The sequence below is a fragment of the Sapajus apella genome, unplaced genomic scaffold, assembly GCF_009761245.1.
Source record: "Sapajus apella isolate SASKATOON/1434 unplaced genomic scaffold, GSC_monkey_1.0 scaffold12, whole genome shotgun sequence".
NCBI lineage: Eukaryota > Metazoa > Chordata > Mammalia > Primates > Cebidae > Sapajus > Sapajus apella.
Genome location: NW_022436952.1, coordinates 21,007,064 through 21,033,407, shown reverse-complemented (window position 1 = coordinate 21,033,407; position 26,344 = coordinate 21,007,064).

Sequence of the window (26,344 nt, the reverse complement as noted above, 5' to 3'; positions counted from 1 at the left end):
TCAGCTCTACACACTCCTGGTCAGCATGCCATAACTCTGGGAAGCTGATAGTAGGCCCCCAGCTTTGTTCTCTGGCCCCTGGAGGTTAGCAACCTTCTGTGCTGAAGGGGCTAAGGTGCTCTGGGTCTACTGGCCACCCATTCTATTGGGTGGTGCCGGCCAAAGCGCTTTGTTGGGGTGGTGACAGTGAGCCCTGTGCTTCCTCATGTGTGTCAGTAGCTGTGGCAGCACAATGGGCTACACATATTGGCCTGGGTGGGGTACCATCAGAAGTTGGGTTTCAGGATTCCTGTGCACACTCAGGCTTGTGGTGGGGCTCAGGCAGGGGTGGGGTTGCTGGTGTCTATGTTCACACTCATACCAGTAGCAGCAGCAGCAAGGTGTAGAGCTGGGCAGCTGGTCTTTGTGTGTGCTTTGGCACCAGTGGTGGTGGCAGTGTGGGGGATGGGTGGAGCATCCAAGTGCTAGCTCATTCGCACTGGCAGTGATGGCAGCACTGGGAGGTAGGGGCTGATGTAGCGAAGGGCAGGGCAGCTGGCATCTGTAACATTTCGTAAATGCTAATAGCTATTATAAGCTCCATGAGCTCCCTGTTCACTCCCATATCCCAGTATTTGGGATTTGTTAAATAAATACTTTTTGATAGCTTGCATTTCTTCTTAGCTAAAATTTATATTCATGGTCTTGCTCAGTCTTGTCTGTTGATTATATTACAACATCCTTTTTTCCCATCTAGTATATTTGCTATAATTTTTTGGCTTATTATTACTTATTAATTTTTGATAATTTGTGATACAGAGGTTTTTTTTTTTCTTCAGGAAATCATAATTTCTTTCAGGGTTTTTTCCTTTCCTTTTGTGCTCGGTCTTCCACCACCTTGAGATCAGATGAATATTCACCACTATTGTGTTAAGGTTTATGTCTGATTCTTTAACTCTCCTGCAATTTATATCAAGGGTATGCTTTGTCATCAGAACTTGAAGTTTTAAAATATATTTTATTATTTGAAAAATTATTTTTTGGTGAGAGCTGTGATGAGACTGTAAAGTGGAATATATTCAATTTTTTTTCCATTTAATATTTTCCAAACTAACCTATGACTAAATTCAATTTTGACACTAATAAAAATAAAGAGCCAGCATGTTAGACAAAATCGTAGGACAAATTAAATAGAACTCCAAACTAGCTTCATCTAGAGAAATTTGAAAATCTCTCACTGAAGACTTAGAACATGGGTTATATTTTGGAAATTATCACGAAAATGAATTTCAACATTTGCCGTGAGACAGAATAAAAATAAACCAGGTTCCAAAATCAGCCCAACAACCTTCACATATGGTTTTAAGCTAATTGAATATTTTTCTTGACAATTGAACTAAAACTAAGAAGCTAAGTAATGATTATACTCATTGGTCTTCCTATATTATGGCTTTAATGAGGATTTTGTTTTAGTTTTAATATACATGAAATGGGACTCAAAATAAATGACTGTTTTTTGAACCAAGTGAGTGTTGTTCTATTCAGTACTGCCACTCATCCTCATAAAACTGCCATCATTGGAGACATCTCTCAAAGTTGCCTTGTAAAATTGCCTTCAGGGCTGACAATACATTCCATTTGCAGTCCTCAGTATATTTCTAGAGGGGATATAAGTTTTGACAACAGTCTAAAGAAATCTGGATTAAAGCTTGGGGTATATGTTTTCTGATTAATAAAAAATGAGACTACAATGCTGTATTACTTAAAACGTTGTGTTCAGCTTCAAGTAATAGAAAAATCCACTTATGGTAGCTTGAAAAATGAATTAATTTTTTTTAACATACTAAGAAGTCCAAGGCTTGTGACATGGGGATAGGTTACTCAGTGATGTCAGGGCTAACCTTGCTGCAATATTGTCTTTTATTGATGACTGATGCCCCAGGCATCACTTCTATGTGCATGGAAGAAAGGGAAAGAGCAAAGAACATTGCCAGTGTTTTCCCTATTTATTAGAGCAACTAGTGATTGCTCCATTGTGACTGATCAAAACTGGGTCACACTGCCATCTCATCAGCAAGGGGACTGGGAAAGCTGGGAATAGGCTTGCCATGATTGGCTTGGACCAAGCATAATCCATAGCTTGGATTGGAACACAATTGCAAAGTAAGCTGTGGATGTCTCTTTAGATTTTTTGAAGAATATATTGATTTAGTCATGTGTGCTCTATCACTTTATTAGAAAAATATCAGTAGTACTTTTATTCACACTTTCCATATGTTTTGTTAGTATTTTTGTTTTGTATTTTTTATTAGATTGCGTTTTTCCTTAAGATAAGGACTATGTTTATTTTTTATACTGCCATGTATTTAGAATTCCATGTAATTTCTGCCACTAAGGACATGTCTATTTAGTGATTAAATGTAGGTCAATCAATTGAATTCCACATTTATTAAGTTTCTTCAAAATGCAACATGCAATGTTTGATATCTTACACATTCACGGACAGTTATACATGTGGCATGCATGATAGCTAGGGGACTCATTCCAACTTAGGACATGCCAGGATATTCTTAGCAATAGGGTTTGGCTAAAAGTCTCAGGATTGATCACAAAACTCTGAAATTATAGGAGCCTCAGAAATACTAAAAATTTAACTTTACTAGTGCTTTTGAATAAATATTGAACAAAGAATGAGAAGTATAGTAGCTAGAACCCTTCAGCTTTATCTCAATAAGGAGACATTCCTGTTTTTGACATTTATTTTTGTAGTGTTGTGCTTCAGAGTGTGAATAATCCAGGGAGTTACACAGGTGTACAAACAAACGTGTATTACCATGCCCCAAAAAATGAAGTTGAGGGTTGTATAGCCTGAGATTTGGGTGGTCGAAGTTCCTGAGTTGTTAATTCCTGAGAAAAGATACAAAGTAAACAGATGGTAGACTTGGGAGCATGAATTATTAAACACAGGCTTTAGGCGCGTAATTTATTAAACATGGATTTTAGGCAATTACACAGAGGGTCCTCCCTTAGCAACATTAAATTATAAGAGCACTAAAGAACAGTAGGACTCTGTGCTATAAAAGTCCAGAAAACTAGTGAATGATTCAGGATTCTTTTCTTACAAAGTGGCAGGTAACCCAGTTCAAGCTACTCTTGCAAAAGAGATAATTAATTGGCTCACATAATTGGTAAGGCCAGGGTCTAGCTGGATGTAGAGGTGCAAGTGTCTTCAGTAGAATCGAATTCTCATAGCCCCAACTTGGTTCTGTTTTCCTTGCTGTATCGGTGTCTAATCACCTAGGTTGCTTTTTCATGGGAACAAGATGGATGGTTGTCTCAAACCTTGTGTCACATTCTTTGAGCTTCACATCCAGAAGGAAAAGAAGGTGATTTCTCTCCCAACAGTGAAACCAGTGCCCAGAGCCTGACTTATTGATGTGAGTAGGGTCACATGGCATTTTATCTTCAATCCCTCCCAGTGGTCAGGAGGTAGGACGTGCTGGTTAGTTTGATCCACCACTCTCCACTCAAGGCTCAGGGCTATCAGGCAACCCTCACACTCTTTTCTTTCCAAATCGTGTCAGAATATCTGTGGCTATATACCTTCTGCAGCATGCCTAGAGCAGTGGTTCTCAAAGTGGGATCCTCGGACCCACAATATCAGCATCGCCTGGGAACTTGCAAGAAAGAATATTTTTGGCCCCACCCCAGTCCTGCAAAGTCAGCAAACCTGATGTGGGATGTGACTCTCCTGTGCTTTCTCAAATCATCTAGGTGTTTCTGGTGCACATTAACATTTGAGAACCACTGGCCTGTAGAAAGGGATTCCTTATGAGAAAGAGGCCTCGTTTAAGGGGAGAATATATTTTCATAGCAATGATGGCAGTTTAGCCAAAGGTCAAATTAGATGAACTTCTAGAATCTATCAAATGCCAGAAAAAGAGAGTGGAGAAAAATAACTGCGAGAGAGATTGTTGTGTGCTGTCTGAACATGGCTATTTTGACCCTGAAAAAATGCAAATGCATTTTTGTTCCCTTACCACATACTCTGCAGTCCAGTAATAATGCATTGTAAACAGACCGTATTAAAACAAACAGTTCTCTCTAGATCTTTTTTCAATATTTTCTCTAAATAGTTATTTGGTAATACACATTTTTCTGTTTTGTAGAGTCTCTAAATAGCAGAGGTCTCAGTTCAGAGGAGCCAACTTGTGCCTCTGAGTGCCAGAATGTTCGTGGAGTTTTCGTTTTACTAAATAAAGAACTCGAGCTGATGTCGACCCTGTGGTGGCACTGGGCCCTCAACCCAGTAGGAAAAATAAGGAACTCACAGTTCTCTTCCCTTCCTCAACCCAGAGCTGGTCTTAGACTAAATGGCGCCAAAGGGGAATCGCATCCTCCGGTTTCCCATTTCTTTTTTTCGAGGCATTTATCTTCAGAAGGCGTGTATTGATGGACTTTGTCACAAAATTGGACACATGTTTTTAAACCTCAGGTGATGTTGCCTTCGTTTATGTCACACGGCTAACAGATTCTCCTGAAGTGAAGGTTTTCTTGACTGGGTATGGTGGCTCACACCTGTAATTCCAGTGATTTGTGGGGCTAAGAAGGGAGAATTGTTTAGGCCCAGGAGTTCAAGACGAGCCTGAGCAACATAGCAAGACCCCATCTCAACAAAAAATGCAAAAACTAGCCAGGTGTGGTGACATGTGCTTGTGGTCCCAACTACTCAGGAGGCTGAGGCAGGAGGATCTCTTTAAGTGATCCAAGAATTCAAGGCTGCAGTGAGCTGTTATCACACCATTGCACTGCACGTGGGCGACAGAGTCAGACACTGTTTCTTAAAACAAAAACAAACAAACAAAAAACCCCAGCCTTCCAACAGAACACTTACCTGAAAGGTTAATATTAAAAAATAGCCGTGACGGAAGCTGACAGTGTCTATTAACTCTGTTATTTGATACCAGATGGACAGCTTTGGTAATTTGTTCTTCGTGTTTATTCCTACAGCAGCTTCATTTAGCTAAGGTTCGCAGAGTGCCTGTTAACGCTTTATTTCCTTTGTCTTGGAAGCGGGACCACCGGCTCCGTTATGACTTACTAGCTTTTGCACTCTGGGCCTCACAGATCCATGATCTTAGAGGTAGAAAGGATTTTGGCAGTTGATCCTTACTTGCTGATGTCCCCTGAGGCAGACTCTATGCCCAAATGCCACATGATCACTTAGGATTCTAGTCATAGAGAAGGAGGCCCTCCCTCATCCATGGTTTCTGGGGGCTTGTATTTCCTATCTGTGCCTCCAAGCACTTCTTGAAGGACATTCTCTGCCATTAGAACTATCCGAGTTTCCCTTTCCCTGACAGTCAGATGCAGTATTCTGCAGGAGTTTGCTTAGTGTTTAAGCATGTGGGCTCTGGAGATAATAGATGTTCTAGTCCCTACCAGGCTGCCTGCTGGCTGGGCTACTTGGGCAGGTGACTTAACATCTCTGATTTTGACTGTAAAATGAGTATTAGAATAGCGTGAGAGGGTTATGATGAGCAAGGGAGGAATGAATAGACATAAGCTGCTTAGACTCATGGCTGGTGCATGGTGAGCACTCAACAGAAGCATTAGCAATTGTTTGTACCTCCCTGTAATTGTGCTTTTCTCTCTCTGCCTCATATCCCAAGTTGGAAACATGACTCACGTTCCCTTATAAGATGGGAGGGTCATGTGAAGGGCAGGGGCGGTATCTACTCATCCTTTAGCATCTAAACCTCAGTATGGCATCTGGGACTTAATAGAAGCTCAAGAAATGACTTTTGAGTGAATTGAAACCCCTCTGACCCCACCCTGAGCATATTTGGCAAATTCCAGAAAAACAGGCATCTGCTACTCCTCTCTTTCACCTAAAAGTGAAGTCCTCCAACATAATCGCCTGCAAGATCCCTGCCAAGATTTTTTTTTTAAGACAGAGTTTGGGCAACAACTCTTGCTGCCCAGGCTGGAGTGCAAGGGTGTGATCTCAGCTCACCACACAACCTCCACCTCCCAGGTTCAAACCATTCTCCTGCCTCAGCCTCCCAAGTAGCTGAGATTATAGGCATATACCACTACGCCTAGCTAATTTTTTGTATTTTTAGTAGAGACGGGATTTCTCCATGCTGGTCAGGCTGGTGTCGAACTCCCCACCTCAGGTGATCTGCCCCGCCTCGGCCTCCTAAAATGCTGGGATTAGAGGTGTGAGGCACCATGCCCGGCCGGACATGGAGCTTTTGAATTCTTTGTCATGCCCTGTAGGTAGTCCAATTATCCTCTTTTGTCTCCTTTTATGATCCTTTTGGTCCCATCCCCGCTTTGGAACTCACTTTCTCATTCAGTAGCCAAAGAGCCACCAGGTGAAAAAAGAAAACTACCTGAGTGCTCTTCAGGCCACATCCGCAAAGGTCTATCCATCACTCTGTGATTCTGTGCCAGGTCCCCAGGAAGGCTTCGTCTCTTTGTTCTGCTATATATTTCTGATGGAATGACAAAAGGCCTGATCAGTGAAACAGGAGGGCAGAAATAAATTAGATACTAATGCAGTGTACTGCGAAAAAATGTACTCATTGGTGAAACCTTGACCAACTAATATTATCCCTTTCTTTTCTAAGTTTTCACTGTTCTTCCCTGCTGTTGGTCTGTGGAAGTGTTGAACAGCCTGAGCAGTGGACGAGTGTATTCATTCCCTAGGGTTGCTGCAATATACGCGGTAAAATGAGTGGTTTACAACAAAAGACACATCGTCTCTCAAAGGTCTGGGGACCAGATGTCTGAAATCAAGATGTTGCCGTACTCTCTGTAGGGCTCTAGGGAAGAAACTTTTATGATTTTCTTGTAATTTCTGGTGTCCTCGGTAATTCCTGGTGTTCCTTAGCTTGCACATGTGGTATCTCCAATCTCTGCCTCTCCCTCTGTCATCACATGACATTCTTTCCCTATGCCTTCCCATCATCTTCTCATAAGGATACCAGTCACATTGGATTAAAGACCCACCTTTCTCCAGAGTGATGTCACCTTAACAAATCCCCACTTTGGAAGCTGAGGCCGGTGGATCGTTTGAAGCCAGGAGTTCGAGCCAAGCCTGGGCAACATGGCAAAACCTGGTCTCTACAAAAATTACAAAAATCAGCCGGGCATAGTGGTGCATGCCTGTAGTACCAGCTACTTGGGAGGCTGAGATGGGAGGATTGCTTGAGCCTAGGAGTTCAAGACTTCAGTCAACCGCGATCGCACCACTGCACTCTAGTCTGGGTGTCTCAAAAATCCCCCCCCAAAAAACCAAAAACCCAAAACCACATTCCATCTGCAACAAGCCTGTTTCAAATCATGTCATATTTGGAACAATTGGAGGTTAGCACATCAACGTATCTCTCTTGGGGGGACACAATTCAGCTAATTACAGAATAGGAGATGCTTTTATGTAGTTGTGTGATAAAAGTTTTGATATCATTAATACTGTTATGTAAAACCTGAAAATGAGTGAAAGAAACTATTGCTTCTTCCTGAAGGAAAAGAAGGGAGATATGTTGGGGCAGATTTGAAAGTACGATGGAGAAAAAAATGAACTCGCTGGAACCACACTGAATCCAGCTCACTTATGCTAGAGACAAACCGCCAAACCCTAGGAAGTATAGAGCATTGGCACAACTGGATTCCTTAAAAAACAACAACAACAACAACAACAACAACAACAACAACAAAACCCCTCCTGTTTTTGTAATCCCAGCACTTTGGGAGGCTGAGGCGGGCGGATCATGAGGTCAGGAGATCGAGACCATCCTGGCCAACATGGTGAAACCCCCATCTCTATTAAAAATGCAAAAAATTAACTGAGTGTACTGGCATGTGCCTATAATCCCAGCTACTCAGGAGGAGGTTGAGGTAGGAGGATCGCTTGAACTGGGAGGTGGAGGTTGCAGTGAGCCAAGATCACGCCACTCCACTCCAGCCTGGGTGACAGAGCGAGACTCCATCTCAAAAAAATAAAACAAAACAAAAAACAGCAACAAAAACCAAAGTTCTGTTTTTTGGTGTTTAGTGTTCACTCTGTTCTCTCATTTACAGTTGAAGAGAAGTGATCTCTTCAGGTTTCAATTTCTAACAGGAGGTGGCTTCCAGTCAGATTTATTGGTCAAGATTCTTGAAAATAAAAGAAACCCATCTGAAACTGACATTTCATGTAATTGAAAAGTTCAGAGGCAGAGCTAAATGAATGCAGATGTGCTTGATCCCAGGGTTCCAACAATTTCCCCAGGAGCCTGTTTTTCTCCACCTCTCAGTTCTGCTCTCCTGTCTGGCTTTATTTTTAGTCACTGCGACCACTTCTTCCCCAAAGGCAACTGGCCCATTATCCTGACTTGTATCACCATCGATTAGTTTTGCCTGTTTTTGAATTATGTCTAAATGAAATCATACTGTGCACATTTTATTGTCTGCCTCTTTTACCTGACTTAATCATTGCACGATATATTGAATTGTAAGAGTTATCCATTTGTGGATGCTGTGTATATGTTATGTTTATGAGAGCCACTCATTTTGTTGAACATGGTTGTATTTCATTTTTAGTGCTATTTGTGTACTCTGAAAATATACTACAGTGCACAATTTGCTCCTGTTTTACTGTAGACACTTCCCCCAAGTTTTCACTATTACTGATGTTGCTGTAAACATTTATATATATATATAAAATATGTTTTTATATATAAATGTTTATGTATAATATATATTTTATATTTGTACATAAATTTATAAAATTTATAAAATTTATGTACAAATATAAACATTGCTGTAAACATTTATATGTATATATTTTGCACATAAGCACATATATCTTAGAAGTAGAATTGCTGGGTGAGAGGATTTGCATGTACTCAACTTTAAGTTTCTTTTATTTTCTTTATTATTTTATTTTATTTCTGGGTCTCACTCCCATCACCCAGGATGGAGTGCAGTGGCATGATCATGGCTCATTGTAGCCTTGACTTTCTGGGCTCAGGTGATCCTCCCACCTTAGCCTCTCAAGTAGCAGGGACTATAGGCATGTGCCACCACACCCTGCTATTTTAAAAATATTTTTAGTAGAGATAGGGTTTCTCCATGTTGCTCAGGCTGGTCTGGAACTCCTGGCCCAAGTGATAAGCTTTCTTTCGCCTACCAAAGTGCTAGCATTACAAGTGTGAGCCACTGCACCCAGCCAGCTTGTACTTAGCTTTATAAGATAGTGCAGGACAGTTATCCTAAGGTGATTGAATGAATGTATATGCCCCCCAGCTCTATGTGAGAGTTTCATTTGCTCTACGTCAGTCTTTTTAAATTTCACTACTCTTACATTGTTATGACTCCCCATAGTGCTGTAATTTGATTTGCCCTGATTTGCCAAAAGTTGAGAGCTTTTCCATACATTTATTTGCTACTTAATAAATGACCTGCTTTCTAAGGAATCTGTTCAAATCTTTTGCCCATTTTGAGGGGTTTTCTTATTGATTTGAAGATTTTTGAAAATATATATTCTGTATACAAATATTGTATGGGATATAGGTATAAAAATATATTTTCCCACTTCGAGTGCCTTCTTATTCTCTTACAATGTCTAATCATGAACACAAGTTTTAAATTTTAATATAATCCAATTTACCATTATTTTCCTTTGGAGTTTTTATTTTGTATCTGGTTTAAGATGTAAAACACATCTTAAACACATCTGTTTCTTTTCAGATGATCAAATTTAGATGTATTATCCATCTTGAATATATTTTTATATATGATGTGAGGTAGGGGTTAGTAATTTATTTTTTTCTATACTGATATCCAGTTGGCCCAGTACTGCTTATTGAAGACATTGGTCTTTCTCCAATGCTTGAAAGTGACACTTTCATCATAAATCAAATGTCTCTCTATGTGTATATGTGTGTACATGTGTACATTTCTTTAATTCCATTGTCTGTCTGTCGTGTGTTAATATTACACTTTTAATTATTCAAGTTTTATAACACACACTGACATCAGTAGTGTAAATCTGTTCTTCTTCAAGATTGTCTTGACCTTTAACATTAGAATCACCTCACCAGTTTTCACACACATACAAAACCTACTGAGATATTGAGTAGGACTATACTGAATCTATAACTTGGATTGGGAGAGTAACATATGCGGTACATAACATTGAGCCTTTTAATCCATGAACATCATGTATCACTCTATTATTTATATATTCTCTAATTTCTCTCAATAATGTTTTGTAATTTTCTAGATATATGGCTTTTTATATCTTCCTTTTGGTTTATTTTCAGGTATTTGGTATATTTTTGGTTATGTTAGGTTACTATTTTTAGTATTCCATTTTCTCATTTTTATTGCTAATTGTATTAGTCTGTTCTCATGCTGCTAATAAAGACACACTCAAGTCTTTATTTATAAAGGAAAGAGGTTTAATTGACTCACAGTTCCACCTGGCTGGGGAGGCCTTACAGTCATGGCAGAAGGTGAATGAGGAGCAAAGTCATGTCTTACATGGTGGTAGCAAAAGGGCTTGTGTAGGAGAACTAGCATTTATAAAATGATCAGATCTCATGAGACTTACTCACTACTATGAGAACATTGTGGGGGAAACCTCCCCCATGATTCAGTTATCTCCACCTGGCCGCACCCTTGACACACAGAGATTATTAAAATTCAAGGTGAGATTTGGGTGGGGACACAGAAACAAACCACATCACTAATGAATAAAAATACAATTCATTTTTGTGTACTGAATTTCTATCTAGTAACTTTGCTAAGTTCACTTATTGATTCTAATAAAATATCTGTAGATCCCTTTGAATTTTCTATACACGTAATCTTGCCATGTGTCAGGAATGACAATTTTATTCCCTTTCAATCTTTAACATTTTTGTTTCTTTTTATTTTGTTTTGCTGTACTGGCTAGAATATTTAGTACAATGTTGAATAGAAACTGAGAGATGATGTCATTATTCAGCTTCTGATATGGGAAAATCTTTTATTTTTGAGTTATGATTGACATAAATTCTTTTGTAAATACCTTTCAGCAGACTGAGAAAATTACCTTCCATTTCTAGTTTGCTATATTTTATCATGATTGGATATTGAGGCTTATCGCATACTTCTTCTGCATCTTTTCAGATGATCATATAATTTTTAAAATTCCATTGATTTGAAATGTTAGGCCAATTCTTACAGCTGGGATAAGCCACTCTTTCTTCTGATGTATTGTTTTTATATTGCTGAATTTGACTTGCTGTTCTTTAGTTAGAATTTTTGCAACTTTGCTCATGAGCAATACTGGCCTATATTTTCCCTGCTTGTAATATACTTCCCAAGTTTCAGTAATAAGATTATATTGGTCTCAGAAAATCAGCTGGGAAGCATTTTCTTTTTTTCCCGAGTCCCTAGAAGTTGTATTTAAAATTATTATTTCTTCCTTAAGTATTTAGTGGGATCTTAGTAACGAAGCTCTCTGAGATTGGAATTTTCTTTGTGGGGAGGTTAAAAGTTATGGATTCAATTTCTTTATCAGGTATAAAATTATTTAGATTTTCTGTTTCTTATGCTGGTTTTGTAAATTGTATTTTTCGAGGAATGTCACGGTATCTGAAATTTTAGTATATTTGCATAAAGTTGTTCAAATATATATATATATATATTACTGTTTCTTGATTATCCATAGGATCTGTGATGATATTCAACTTTTCAGATTCAATATTGGAAATTTGTACCTTCTCACTTCTTGACCATTTGTATTATTTTTTGAAAAGGTAATTTAGAAAAAAATCAGTTGTTTTGGTCTTTTCAAAGAATATTTTTTGACTTTCTTAATTCTGTTTTATATTTTTTTCCATTTTGCCAATTTTCTTCTTCAAGTCATAATTTTCTTCTTTCTACTTTTTTAAATTTGTTTTTAAAAATATGATATTGAGATAGATACTTAATATTGTTTTTTAGTCTTTTTCTAGTACATGTATTTAAGGCTATAATTTACCTTCAAGAACCACTTTAGTGGTAGCCTAAAGTTTTGATATGCCATATTTTCATAATCACTCTATTAAAAATGTTTTCTAGTCTATTTTTATTTATCTTTTCGCCTATTGGTTACTTAAAGGCATTTTCAAGCATTTGAGCATATTATATTATCTTTTATGTTGATTTCTAATGTTATTCCACTGAACTCAGAGAATATATTCTGCATGGCTTCAGATTTTGGAAATTTATTGAAACTTACTTTAAGGGCTGTCATATAGTTTATAGATTAACTTTATAATGCTCCATGTGAACTTGAAAAAAAAAGTGTATTCTGATGTTGTTGAGTTCAGTGCCTTTTCTGTCAATTAGGTTAAGTTTGCTCACATTTTCTATATTTTAATTAAATTTTTATCTGCTTATTTTATCAGTTACTTAAATGTATTAAAATCTCTAATTCTGATTATGGATTTATCAATTTAAAAAAAATTTTGCTTTAGTGATGAATTAGCATTCTTTATTTTTCTACTTTTTCTCCTTTATTGATTGTTAGCCATATATTCTTTTACTCTTCATTTAATGATTACTGTTAGTGACAAAAGCATATTTCCTGGACATATAAGTGTACAAATTGGTACTTTTCTTGCTTTCTTTGTGAGGTTTTTCCACCTGTTGTGTTTTTTGTAAGTATTTTAATTTTCATGTATTTTAAGTCCACAAGGAATTATTATTATTCTATTGTATCTCAAAAATTTATTTAGAATTACTGCATATATATCATATATACTCTTTCTTTTGGTCCTTATTCTGTCTTACATTTCTGGGATTTCCTCTTAGGTAATTTCCCCCCCACTTTTTTTTTTTTTTTTTGACAGAGTCTTGCTCTGTCACCCAGGCTGGAGTGCAGTGGCATGATCTTGGCTCACTGCAACCTCTGTCTCCGGGGTTCAGGCGATTCTCCTGCCCCAGCCTCCTGAGTAGTTGGGACTACAGGTGTGTGCCACCATGCCAGGGTAATTTTTTGTATTTTTAGTAGAGATGGGGTTTCACCATGTTAGCCAGGGCAGTCTTGATCTCTGACCTTGTGATCTGCCTGCCTCAGCCTCCCAAAGTGCTGGGATTACAGGTAAGAGCCACTGTGCCCAGCATCCCCCAGTATTTAAGAATTTCTTTTAGTATTCCTTTTAAACAAGTTTTGTTGGCAATTGGTTATTTAGTATACTTCATCTAATTTTTGTTTTTTTAAGAAAATATATTTTCACAGGTTAGGTAATTGGGCGGCCAATAATTTTCTTTCAGTATTTTAAAGGATAATGTTCCATTGTCTCCTGACTTCCATCCTCCCTGTTAAAAAATAATCTGTAAGTCTTATCGATCCTTTGAAGAAAAGGTTATCTTCTCCCTCTGTTGTTGCTTTTCAGCAGTTCTACTACGATATGCTAATGTGTAATTTTTCTTTAATTTTACTTGAATATGATAGTGTTTCTTATAACTATGACTTGATGTCTTCAGTTTTGAAAATTTTTCTTTTTGTTAACTTTTGAAATAAAATTTTATCTTCATTTTCTTTCCTCCTAGGATTTTAATTACACATTTATTACACTCTTTACCATGACCCATATGCCTCTCATATGACTTCCTGTAATTTTCATTGTCTTTTCTTGCTGCAGCTCAGTCTGGGAGTATAGCCATATCCTTTCTTCAGCTGCACTTAGCCTGCTGTTAAACCCACTTATTGAGTTATTAACTTCATGTATTCACTTTTCAGCTCTATATGTTATATTTTATTCTTTCTTACAGATTTAAGTTTTCTACTAAATTTCTCTACCTTTTATATATTTTAGTGAACATATTAATGTTAGTTGTTTAAGAAGCCATAGAGGATAACTAATATCTGTATCATCTGTGAGTCTGTTTCTACTGTCTTTTTCCCCACTCTTGTATTTTGGTCTTTTGGTTCTATGTCCTTGTATGTCTGATACTTTTTAACTGGTTGTTGGAGATTATGTATAAAAAATTGTATAGGCTGTTAGCCAAGGAAAAGTCCTTAGCTAATTAGCCCAAATTAACATTTTGTATTATTCCATTGTTTCTCCTTTATCAATTGTTGCTTATCTATTCTTTTACTTTTCTTGGAATGAAGAAATTTTAATTTCAGCACAGTGTTGCTTATAAAGTAGCAAATTCCTCGAGTCCCCTCTCTGTCTGTTATCTTGGTTTATCTCCTGTCTACCTTGTTATCTCTCTGATTTTTTAAACAGATAATTTAATTTTTTCTTTGTTAGAAAACTTAGTTGTTCTAGTTGTTCTCAGTGGGAGATACAAGGTAGCTTGTCATAGCTAGAAGCAGAAATCTCCTAGAAGTCTTCATCCTTGTGTTATAAAATGCTTTTCTCTAAATATCTTAGGCACCTGAAACCATAGGCTTAGCCCCATTTCCTTGTGCTCAAAGAAGACTGCGGAGGTTACATATCATGAATAAAATTACACTTCTTTCTCCTTATTATACATTGTATTGGCTTTTAGGAGGTTAAATAAATAATTTTTTTAAAAAACTTGCTAAAAATTCTCCTAACTTTGAGTCTTTAAGGGATGAAGTCTTTGAGTCTGTTCACTCCTCTATGCTAGTAGAACACTTGTTTATATTTCCCAGATTTATCTGTAGTTTAAAAAGGTTATATTATGGATATGGATCTTGTGGCTTCTATTAATGAAAGAAAGTGGTTGCTTTCACAACACTTCAATAGGTGGAAAATAACAGGTTGTTGGAAGTGTTGCTATGCTGAATTATGTAGAACTGTAGGCAGACAAACTCTGTTTCTGAAACTTGGCCTTAGACTATATCATGTCCTGTTTGGGTTTGATTTTGATTTTGATTTTATTTGTGGGAATATGTTGGATTCTACATTCTTGACATGTCTCTATTCATAAAAAAAGATTCCCTCTGTGTAGGATTGTAATCACTTATCAGCTTCTGATAAGGAGGCTGCTGTTTTTATACAGAATAAGGATGAGCATTGCACTTCCCTGAATCATGATTAACTTTAGATAAGTAATTCAAAATTTATTAAAGCGTTATTGCCTAAAGTGTCTGTAGATACTACCTCTTGATGTGATCAATATGTTAAATAGCAAAGATGTGGAGCCTGGATTAAAAAACAAGTTAAACAACCAAGTTTATTTACTGGTGACTTTTCAGGGTGTGTCTTTATAATATACATTGTGAGTCTCCAAGGTGGGGAAGGGTAAATATAAAAGTGTAGCACTTCCTAAATGAATCTGAACTGTGTCCAACCTTAACTTTTTTACTAGTTCACAGAAAACTCACACTTTTGTTATAAGCCCTAGGTTTCATGATAATGCTGGGAGAGTAGGAGTGAGGAAATGTTAAACTAGCACTAGATGACATGATTAATTTCTTTTCTTTCTACTCCTTATATTCATTTTGACTGTTGTCATGTTAAGAAATGTTTCTTGTTTGTGTGGAGTGTTTTTGGTACTGACTTTAAGCTCTTGGCAGGAAAGTTTCTATAGAAACTAAGCAACCAGCCAAACAGAGTGCTCAAAGCTCCTTCCTTCCTTTGGGAGTGAAGTATAGGTGATGGAAAGAGAGACAGAAGGAGTAATAGCTCCTGGGTGGAGGTCCCCTTGGTTATACTGGACACCTCTTGCCATTTTTTTTTGCATTTAAAAATTTTTGTTTTTCCATGAGTTGTTGGGGATACTAGTGGTATTTGGTTACATAAGTAAGTTCTTCAGTGGTGATTTGTGAGATTTTGGTGCACCCATCACAGCAGTATACACTGCCCCATATTTATAGTCTTTTACCCTTGCCCCCCCCCCCCACTCTTCTCCCCATGTTCCCAAAGTCTATTGTATCATCTTATGCCTTTGTGTCCTCATAGCTCAGCTCCAGCGTATCAGTGAGAACATACGATATTTGGTTTTCCATTCTCAAGTTACTTCACTTAGAATAAATAGTTTCCAATCTCATCCAGGCCACTGAAAATTCTGTTAATTCATTATTTTTTATGGCTGTAGTATTCCATCACACACACACACACACACACACACACACACACACACCCCACAGTTTCTTTATCCACTCATTGATTGATGGGCATTTGGGTTGGTTTCACGATTTTGCTATTGTGAATTGTGCTGGTATAAATACGGGTGTACAAGTATCTTTTTCAAATAATAACTGGGTAGATACCCAATAGTGGGATTGCTGGATCAAATGTTATTTCTACTTTTAGTTCTTTAAGGAATCTCCACAGTTTTCCATGGTGGCTGTACTAGTTTACATTTCCACCAGCAGTGCAGAAGTGCTCCCTGTTCACCGCATCCTCATCAACATCTACTGTTACTTGATTTTTTTATTATGCTCATTCTTGTAGGAGTAAGGTGGTATCCCATTGTGATTTTGATATGCATTTCCCTGATCATTAGTGATGCTGAGCATTTTTTAATGTTTGTTGGCTATTTGTATATCTTCTTTTGAAAATTGTCTATTTATGGTGTTAGCCCACTTTTTTGATGGGATGGTTTTTTTTTTTCCTGATTTGTTTGAGTTTGTTGTGGATTCTGGACATTAGTCCTTTGTCAGATGTATAGATTGTGAAGATTTTCTCCCACTCTGTGGGTTGTGTGTTTACTCTGCTGACTGTTCTTTTTGCTGTGCAAAAGCTCTTTAGTTTAACTAGATCCCAGCTATTTATGTTTGGTTTCTTGGTCATGAAATCCTTGCCTAAGCCAATGTCTAGAAGGGGTTTTCCAATGTTATCTCCTAGAATTTTTATAGTTTCAGGTCTTAGGTTTAAGTCCTTAATCCATCTTGAGTTGATTTTTGTATAAGGTGATACATGAGGATCCAGTTTCGTTCTCCTACATGTGGCTAGCCAATTATCCCAGCACCATTTGTTGAAAAGGGTGTCCTTTCCCCACTTTGCGTTTTAGTTTGCTTTGTCAAAAATCAGTTGGCTGTAGTTATTTGTGTTTATTTCTGGGTTCTCTATTCTGTTCCATTGGTCTATGTGCCTATTTTTATACCAGTATCATGCTGTTTTGGTGACTATGGCTTTATACTATAGTTTGAAATCAGGTAGTGTGTGGCCTCCAGATTTGTTCTTTTTGCTTAGTCTTGCTTTGGCTATGGGGGCTCTTTTTTGGTTCCATATGCATTTTAGAATTTTTTTCCTAATTTTGTGAAGAATGATGGTGGTATTTTGATGGGGATTGCACTGTATAGTTTTCCTTGTAGAGGTCTTTCGACTCCTTAGTTAGGTATATTCCTAAGTATTTTGTTTTTATTTTTGCAGCTATTGTAAAAGGGGTTGAGTTCTTGATTTGATTCTCTGCTTGGTCACTGTTGGTGAATAGAAGAGCTACCGATTTGTGTACATTAATCTTTTATCCAGAAACTTTGCTGAATTCTTTTATCAGTTATAGGAGCTTTCTGGAAGAGTCCTTAGGGTTTTCAAGGTAAAAGATCATATTGTCAGAGAACAGTGACAGTTTGACTTCCTCTTTACCAATTTGTATACCCTTTCTTTCTTTCTCTTGTCTGATTGCTCTGGCTAGGATTTCCAGTACTTTGAGGAAGAGGAGTGGTAACAGTAGGCATTCTTGTCTTGTTCTAGTTCTCAGAGGTAATGCTTTAACTTTTCCCTATTCAACATTATGTTGGCTGTGGGTTTGTCATAGATGGCTTTTATTACATTAAGGTGTATCCCTTGTATGCCGATTTTGCTGAGAGTTTTACTCATAAAGCGATGCTGGATTTTGTACAATGCTTTTTCTGCATCTACTGAGATGATTATGTGATTTTTGTTTTTAATTCTATTTATGTGCTATACCACATTTATTGGCTTGTGTATGTTAAACCATCCCTGCATCCCTGGTATGAAACCCATTTGATCATGGTGAATTATCTTTCTGATATGTTGTTGGATTTGGTTCGTTAGTATTTTATTAAGGATATTAGCATCAACGTTCATCAAGGACATCAGTCTGTGGTTTTCTTTTTTGGTTATGTCCTTTCCTTGTTTGGGTATTAGGGTGGTGCTGGCTTCATAAAATGAATTATGGAGTATTCCTTCTTTCTCTGTCTTGTGGAATAGTGTCAAAAGGATTGGTACCAATTATTCTTTGAATGTCTGATAGAATTCTGCAGTGAATCTGTCTGGTCCTGGACTTTTTTTTGTTGTTGGTAATTTTTAAATTACCATATCAATCTTGCTGCTTGCTATTAATCTGTTCAGGGTATCTAGCTCTTCCTGATTTAAGCTAGGAAGTTTGTATTTTTCCAGACATTTATCCATCTCTTCTAAGTTTCCTAGTTTATATGCATAAAGGTGTTCATAGTAGCCTTGAATGATCTTTTGTACTTCAGTGGTGTCATTTGTAATATTTCCTATTTTGTTTCTTTTTTGTATCTATTTCGTTTCCAAATAGATAAAATCTATTTGGATTTTATCTCTTCTTTTCTTGATTAATCTTTCTAACCTATCAATTTGATTTCTTTTCAAAGAAACAGCTTTTTGTTTTATTTATCTTTTGCATTTTTTTGTTGTTGTTTTTGTTTCAATTTTATTTAGTTCTGCTCTGATCTTAGTTATCTCCTTTCTTCTTCTGGGTTTGGGTTTGGTATGTTATTGTTTCCCTAGTTCCTTGAGGTGTGACCTTAGAGTGTCACTTTGTACTCTTTCAATCTTTTTGATGTAGGCATTTAGGGCTATGAACTTTCTTCCTAGCACCACCTTTGCTGTATCCCAGAGGTATTCATAGGTTGTGTCATTACTGTCATTCAGTTCAAAGAACTTTTTAATTTCCATCTTGATTTCGTTTTTGACACAATGCTCATTCAGGAGCAGGTTATTTAATTTTCATGTACTTGCATGGTTCTGAAAGTTCCTTTTGGAGGTTGATTTCCAGTTTTATTCCACTGTGGTCTGAGAGAGTACTTGATGTGATTTCAATTTTCTAAATTTATTGAGGCTTGTTTTATGGCCTATCATGTTCTATCTTGGAGAAAGTTCCATGCACTGTCGAATAGAATGTGTATTCTGCAGTTATTGGATAAAATGTTCTGTATATATCTGTTAAGTCCATTTGTTCCAAGGTATAGTTTAAATCCACTGTTTCTTTGTTGACTTTGTTTGTCCTGATGACCTGTCTAGTGCTGTCAGTGGAGAATTGATGTCTTCCGCTATTATTGTGTTGCTATTTCTTAGGTCTGTTAGTAATTGTTTTATTTGGGAGCTCCAGTGTTAGGCACATATATGTTTAGGATTGTGATATTTTCTTGTTGGACAAGGCTTTTACCATTATATAATGTCCCTCTTTGTCTTTCTAAACTGCTGTCACTTTAAAGTTTGTTTTGTCTATATAAGAATAGCTACCCCTGTTTGCCTTTGGTGTCCATTTGCATGAAATGGCTTTTTCCACACCTTTACTTTGTTTTTTTTTGAGATGGAGTCTTGCTCTCTCACCAGGCTGAAGTGCAGTGGCATGATCTTGGCTCACTGCAACCTCTGTCTCCCAGGTTCAAGTGATTCTCCTGTCTCAGCCTCCCAAGTATCTGGGACTACAGATGTGTACCACCATGCCCAGCTAATTTTTGTATTTTTAGTACAGACAGGGTTTCACCACATTGGCCAGGATGGTCTTGAGCTCTCAACCTTGTGATCTGCCTGCCTTGGTCTCCCAAAGTGCTGGGCTTACAGGCATGAGCCACCATACCTGGCCCCTTTGCTTTAAGTTTATGTGTGTCCTTATGTGTTAGGTGAATCTCCTGAAGGCAGCAGATAGTTGGTTGGTGAGTTCTCATTCATGCTGTGGCTCTGTATCTTTTAAGTGGAGCATTTAGGCCATTTACATTCAATGTTAATATTGAAATGTGAGGTACTGTTGCATTTTTCATGCTCTTCGTTGGCTGTGTACTTTGGTTTTTTTGTTTTTGCTTTTTAACTTGTGTTTTTGGTTTATAGGTCCTGTGTGATTTATGCTTTAAAGAGGTTCCATTTTGATATGTTTCCAGGATTTGTTTCAAGATTTAGAGCTCCTTTTAGAGTTCTTGTAGTGGTGGCTTGATAATGGCAAATTCTCTCAGCATTTGTTTGTCTGAAAATGACTGTATCTTTCCTTATATATGATGCTTAGTTTTGCTGGATACAAATTCTTGTCCGATAATGTTTTGTTTGAGGATGATGAAGATAGGACTCCAATCCCTTTTCACTTGTAGGGTTTCTGTTGAGAAATCTGCTGTTAATCTGATAGATTTTCCTTTTTAGGTTACCTGGTGCTTCTGTCTTACAGCTCTTAAGATTCTTTTCATCTTCCTTATCCTGATGACAATGTGTCTAGGTGAAGATCCTTTTGTGATAAATTTTCCAGGTGTTCTTTGTGCTACTTGTATTTGGATGTCAGGTCTCTAGCAAGACCAGGGAATTTCTCCTCAACTATTCCCCCAAATATGTTTTCCAAGCTTTTCAAATTTTCTTGTCACTCAGGAATGCCAATTATTCTTAGGTTTGGTTGTTAAACATAATCTCAGACTTCTCGGAGGCTTTGTTCATATTTTCTTATTCTTTTGTCTTTGTCTTTATTGGATTGAGTTAATTTGAAGACCTTGTCTTCAAGCTCTGAATTTCTTTCTTCTACTTGTTCAATTCTGTTGCTGAGACTTTCCAAGCATTTCACATTTCTAAAAGTGTCCAAAGTTTCCTGAATTTTTGATTTTTGTTTCTTTAAGCTATCTATTTTCTTGAATATTTCTCCCTCCACTTCTTGTATCACTTTTGGGATTTCCTTGCATTGGGCTTTGCCTTTCTCTGGGTCCTCCCTGATTAGCTTAACAACTAACCTCCTGAATTCTTTTTCAGGTAAATCAGGGATTTCTTCTTGGTTTAGAACCATTGCTGGTGAACTAGTGTAAGTTTTTGGGGGTGTTGATGAACCTTTTTTTGTCATATTACCAGGGTTAGTTTTCTGGTTCCTTCTTATTTGGGTAGGCTCTGTCAGAGGGAAGGTCTAGCTTGGAAGGCTGTTGCTTAGATTCTTTTGTCCCACTGGGTGTTCCCTTGATGTAGTACTCTCCCTCTTTTCCTATGGATGTGGCTTCCTGTGAGCTGAACTGCAGTAATTGTTGTTTCTCTTCTGGGTCTAGCCACCCAACGAGTCTACCTGGATCTGGGCTGGTACTGGGGGTTGTCTGCAGAGTCTTGTGATGTGAATTGTCTGTGGGTCTCTCAGCCATGGATACCAGTGCCTGTTCCAGTGGAGGTGGCAGCGGGGGTGCAATGGACTCCATGAGGGTTCTTAGCTTTGGTGGTTTAATGCTCTATTTTTATGTTGGTTGGCCTCTTGCCAGGAGGCGGTGCTTTCCAGAAAGCATCAGCTGTAGGAGTATAGAGAGTAACTGGCAGTGGGCAGGGCCCAAGAACTCCCAAGATTATATTCCCTTGGTCTTCTGGTAGGAGGGTGAATAGGGAAGGACCATTAGGTGGGGGTGGGGCTAGTTGTTTCTGAGCTCAGACTCTCCTTGGGTGGGTCTTGCTTCAGCTGCTGTGGGGGATGAGGATGAGATTCTCAGGTCACTGGAGTTGTGTACTTAGGAGGATTATGGCTGCCTCTGCTGAGTCATGCAGGTTGTCAGGGAAGTGGGGGAAAGCCAGCAGTCACAGGCCTCACCTGGCTTCCATGCGAACAGAAGGGCTGGTCTCACTCCCAACATATTCCCTGCAACAGCCCTGAGTCTGTTTCCAGGTGGAGGGCATGATGGGCTTGAAAACTTGCCCTGGGCTATCCACTTCCAAGCTGTGAAAGAAAAGGGCTTTGTTCTTCTCCTGACTGTGGAGTCTGCACATTGGATTTGCTCCCTCCACCGAGTTCTGGCCAGGAGGCTTCTCACCCCATTCAAATTGTTACAAAGTTCAGCTAGAGATTTCCTTCTTCCTGTGGAGTTTTACCCTCTGCTCCTCTGGTCACCCTCCTTATGGATCCCCATGGTGCCAGGCAGGAATGGTCTGCTAGGGGACGCAGCTCCCAGGGCCTTTTTGCTACTTCCTCTTTCCTTGTATTTCACTTGGCTCTCTAAATTCACTCAGCTCCAGGTAAAGTCAGAAACTTCTCCGGCAAACAGACCTTCAGCTCCTCCAATGGGTGTGTGTGTTTTGGAGAGGAGGGTCTCCTTTTCCCATTTCTGCAGCTGGGGCAATCACAGTATTTAGGGTGCCTCTGGGTCCTATAGAAGCAGTCTGCTTCCTTCAGAGTAGCTGTGGGTCCTCTCAGGATTGCTGGTTTGTTTTTGCAATTGCTTTGGAGCTAAAATTCACAAAGTGAGCTTCTACACACTGCTGTGTTCAGAGCTGCAATCTAGTCCTGTCTTCTATCTGCCATGATGATCAGAAATCAACAACTCTTTTCTTGAATTCACTAGATGGCTTGGTTTCCCAGCAGTTAGTTGGTTTCCTGGTGGTAACTTGGTTACAAAGATTCACAGTGGTGGACAAGAGTAGGATGAACCCGAGATACCCTGAGTCCTCTTTGAAAGAAAACGAGGGCAAGCCACATCTTAGAGGATGAGTTTTAAGGGTAAGCCATCCCAAACCATACCTTTATGCCCATCCCCTTACTCAAGGCAACCTGGAGGAGAAAAGAGGCTACAGTTATCCTGGGAACAGTGCCTTGTTATTTATGTCACAAATAAATCTCTTTTAAACCACCATCTGATTGTCTTCTCTTTTTCATGAGACGACAACATTTCTGAGTTATTGAATACCTATCACTGGCGTGTTGTGCATTGTGTGTATGTATATGTGTGTGTGTATATGTGTTGGGAGGCTGGGGGATGTATGACCCTGTACTTAATACCCCCAGATCCTGCACAGAATAACAGCTCCTTGTAGATATAGGGAGTCAGAGGGAATTTTGCCTTCTATTTGGCAACAATAGTGTAGCCACTTCTCTAAGGTGCATTGGAATAAAGGGAAAACTTAGAGTTCTGGGGAGATAAATTTTAGATAACAACAGATGACAGATAGATCCCTTGTACTAAACCCACACCAGGGCACCTGAGTTGGCTGTTCCTGTCACTCTAAGTAGTGCTGCTTCAAATAGCTTTGGTAGTAATGGTGATGGGTTGAGGAGGAGAGGCTGTTACTTTCCTTGAGTGTTCCAGAGAAATTTCATAAACAGTTTGCTTAGTGTGTTAATATGTACATCTGGGAAGCATAATGCGTCCTTGGCACCACAGCCCACTGTGACGTTTGTCAATTGCCTCTTGCAGAAGGAGAAGGAGTTGAGTCCATCTATTTAGAGTATTGGGTATTTTGGTGTCTATTATTTAGAAAGTTGTGATTGGACTCTCTCTTCAAGCTGAAATTATTTTTGTCCTCAAATAATCAAAGCCAGACTCCCTACAGGAGTTTGCAGGGTGGTGGCTGGTACACTTGAGTAGAACCAATTGCTATCCTGCAAACCTCATCACTGCACTAGTGAGCTGTACTATGAAGATTGTTCTGGAGAGGCTTGGCCTTATGGTTTTGATATGCGGCAAGGCTGCGAATACAAATATACTTTCTCTAGGATAAACAACATAAAACTATAGCTTCTTTGATGATGTTTTGCCTTGATGTTAGAAAGGGAGATGACAAATTAGACATCAAGAGTAAGTTATAGTCAGTGGAACCAAGTTTCCAATTTCTTTCCCTGCCCTACCGTTGAGTGTTTGTTTCATTTTTGCAAGACTTTAACCCTCTTTCTATTGATATAGTCACTTATTTTTTCCATCTGAATCAAAGATTTGAGAGTATCTATGCCAAATGCTATGAAGATAAATTTTGAAAAGCAAAAGACTCTGACCTATGGATTTTCTCCTTTCCTCTTTTTTCTGCCACTTACCATTGTCATAGCAATCGTCCTCATTATCATCACCATCATCTCCTGAACAGTCTTATTGACGCTGGTATTATTAACTCTCACACCTTATCTCTGTCATTCACCCCACACGTCATTACCAGACTTATCTTCCTCAGACAAGTCTTTGATCCTGATAATCATTCTAGTCCCACACCTTCTCCTGGTCAGTGTCTTTGCAGCCCTGAACTCGAAGTCCTGTACGATCTAGACCCAACCTTCCTGCCTTGTTTCAGCACCCCATGCTGCTGTGAGACTGACTTCTCCTTGTACCATGCACACGCAGGACTCACTTGTCTTTGCACATGCTTCCCCCTGTAGCAGAAATACTTTTTCCTCCATCTCTTTATGTTATAAATGTCAGTTGACCTTCATGATGTAGCTGAAATGCTACTTTCTCTACCCTCCCCTGTGGCAGCCTTCCTCTTCTAATTTCCTTCCACACTTAATCCGTTTCTTTATGGTGTCACTTACCCCATTTTCCATATATATATATGGGCCTCACCCAGCTCCCATGCTAACAGAATGGCTGGTCTCACTCCCACCATATCCCCTGCAACAGCCCAGGTGGAGGGCATGATGGGCTTGAAAACTTGCCCTGGGCTATCTGCCTCCAAGCTGCAAAAGAAAAGGGCTTGGTTCTTCCCCTGACTGTGGGGTCTGCACACTGGATTTGTTCCCTCCCCTGAGTTCTGGACTGTGGAGTTTTACCCCCTGCTCCTCTGGTCACCCTCCTGATGGATCCCTGTGGTGTCAGGCAGGAATGGCCTACTAGGGGTTGCAGCGAGCTCCCAGGGCCTTTCTAAAATATTTATAGATAAAAATATTTTATCTTCTTGAAGGCTGAGTTAGAATCTTCTTTAAGGTCAAGTTGTTCACCTTGTTAGACTTGCGTGTCTAGTACAGTGCAGCATAGAGTGGTACTTTTTTTTTTTTAAACAGAGTCTCGCTCCATCACCCAGGGTGGAGTGCAATGTCTAGAGCCCAGGTTTCTCTATGTCGTACAGCCTGGTCTCGAGCTCCTGATCTTCCTCAGCCTCCCAAAGTGCTGGGATTATAGGCGTTAGCCACTGTGCCCAGCTGGAGTGGGCCATTTTAATTATCTTAACTTTATCCACACTTACGTCCCAGAGAGGACTATGGATGTTGTCAGTGTTTTGCTGTACTAATTTGTGAAGCAAGTCAGATGGCTCTGAATCGCTCTTCTATATATATTGTACTTGAGGTCGCTTTTTTGCATCTAGAGAAAAGGAATGGGGCAGGCCTGTGTAAGATGCGTCTTAATGGGCCTCTTAGGTACGGAGCAACAGAAGCACCATTCTCTTCCCCTGCCAACCTCCTCCAACACACCCCACCTCACCCACCAGTCCCCACACCACATGCTGGGCTTTCCAAACTGCTGTCAATCATTTCAGCTTTCTGACAGGCTCTCCATGAGGAAGGTAGAAACGGCTGTGTAATCATCCCAAGTTTGAAGGATGGTGAGGAAAAAAGTCACAGAAAACCTTAAATGACTTGCAAAATTGCATAGCTTGTTGGCAGCCAAGTGAGGGAAAGACCTCAAAACCTTTTGGATTCTTATTCCATAGGTGCCTACTAGATGAGCTGGTCATTCCCACCCCTGCCTTTTTTAGAGAGAGGGTCTTGCTCTGTCACCCAGGCTGAAGTGAGGTAGTGGGATCATGGCTCACTGCAGCCCCAACCTCCCAGGCTCAAGCAATTCTCCCACCCGAGCCTCCCCAGTAGCTCTGACGACAGGTGTGTGCCACCACATGCAGCGAATTTATATATATATATTTTTTGGTAGAGATGGAATCTTGCTATGTTGGCCAGATTGGTCTCAAACTCCTGGGCTCAAGTGATCCTCCTGCCTTTGCCTCCAGAAGTGTTGGGATTACAGGTATGAGCCACTGCACCCAGCCTGATTTTCCCTTTTTATTAGGACACAGTCATACCGGATTAAGACCTACCCTAATGATGCTATTTTAACTTGATTACCTCTTCAAACACCCTATTTCTAAACAAGGTCATATTCTGAGGTACTGGGAGTTAAGACCTCAGTATATCTTGGTGGGAGAGACACCATTCAACCCACAACAAGACCCAATTTGGATTCTCTCGCCCATGACCAATTTGATTCCCATACGGATCCTTCCTTTCATCTGATTCCTTTTCCTGTGTCCAGAGTCGAGAGCAAAAGGTTTTACGTGTTATGTGGAGGGATTCCCTAGGTGTTTTGGAAGCAGCCTGTGCTCCCCCTCACATTGATAATGTCTGCAAGCTGTCTTCTTCACCTTCTTGAAGCAGACTGATTTGCTTTCAAAAGAAGGTGCTGGGTTGTCCCCAGCAACTCTAGCTAGGCCAGTTCAGAACCTCTGAAATGCACTTGGGAAACTTCCAGTGAATGCCATCCAATCACTGGAGCAGTGAAGAGGGGCCTGGGGATGTG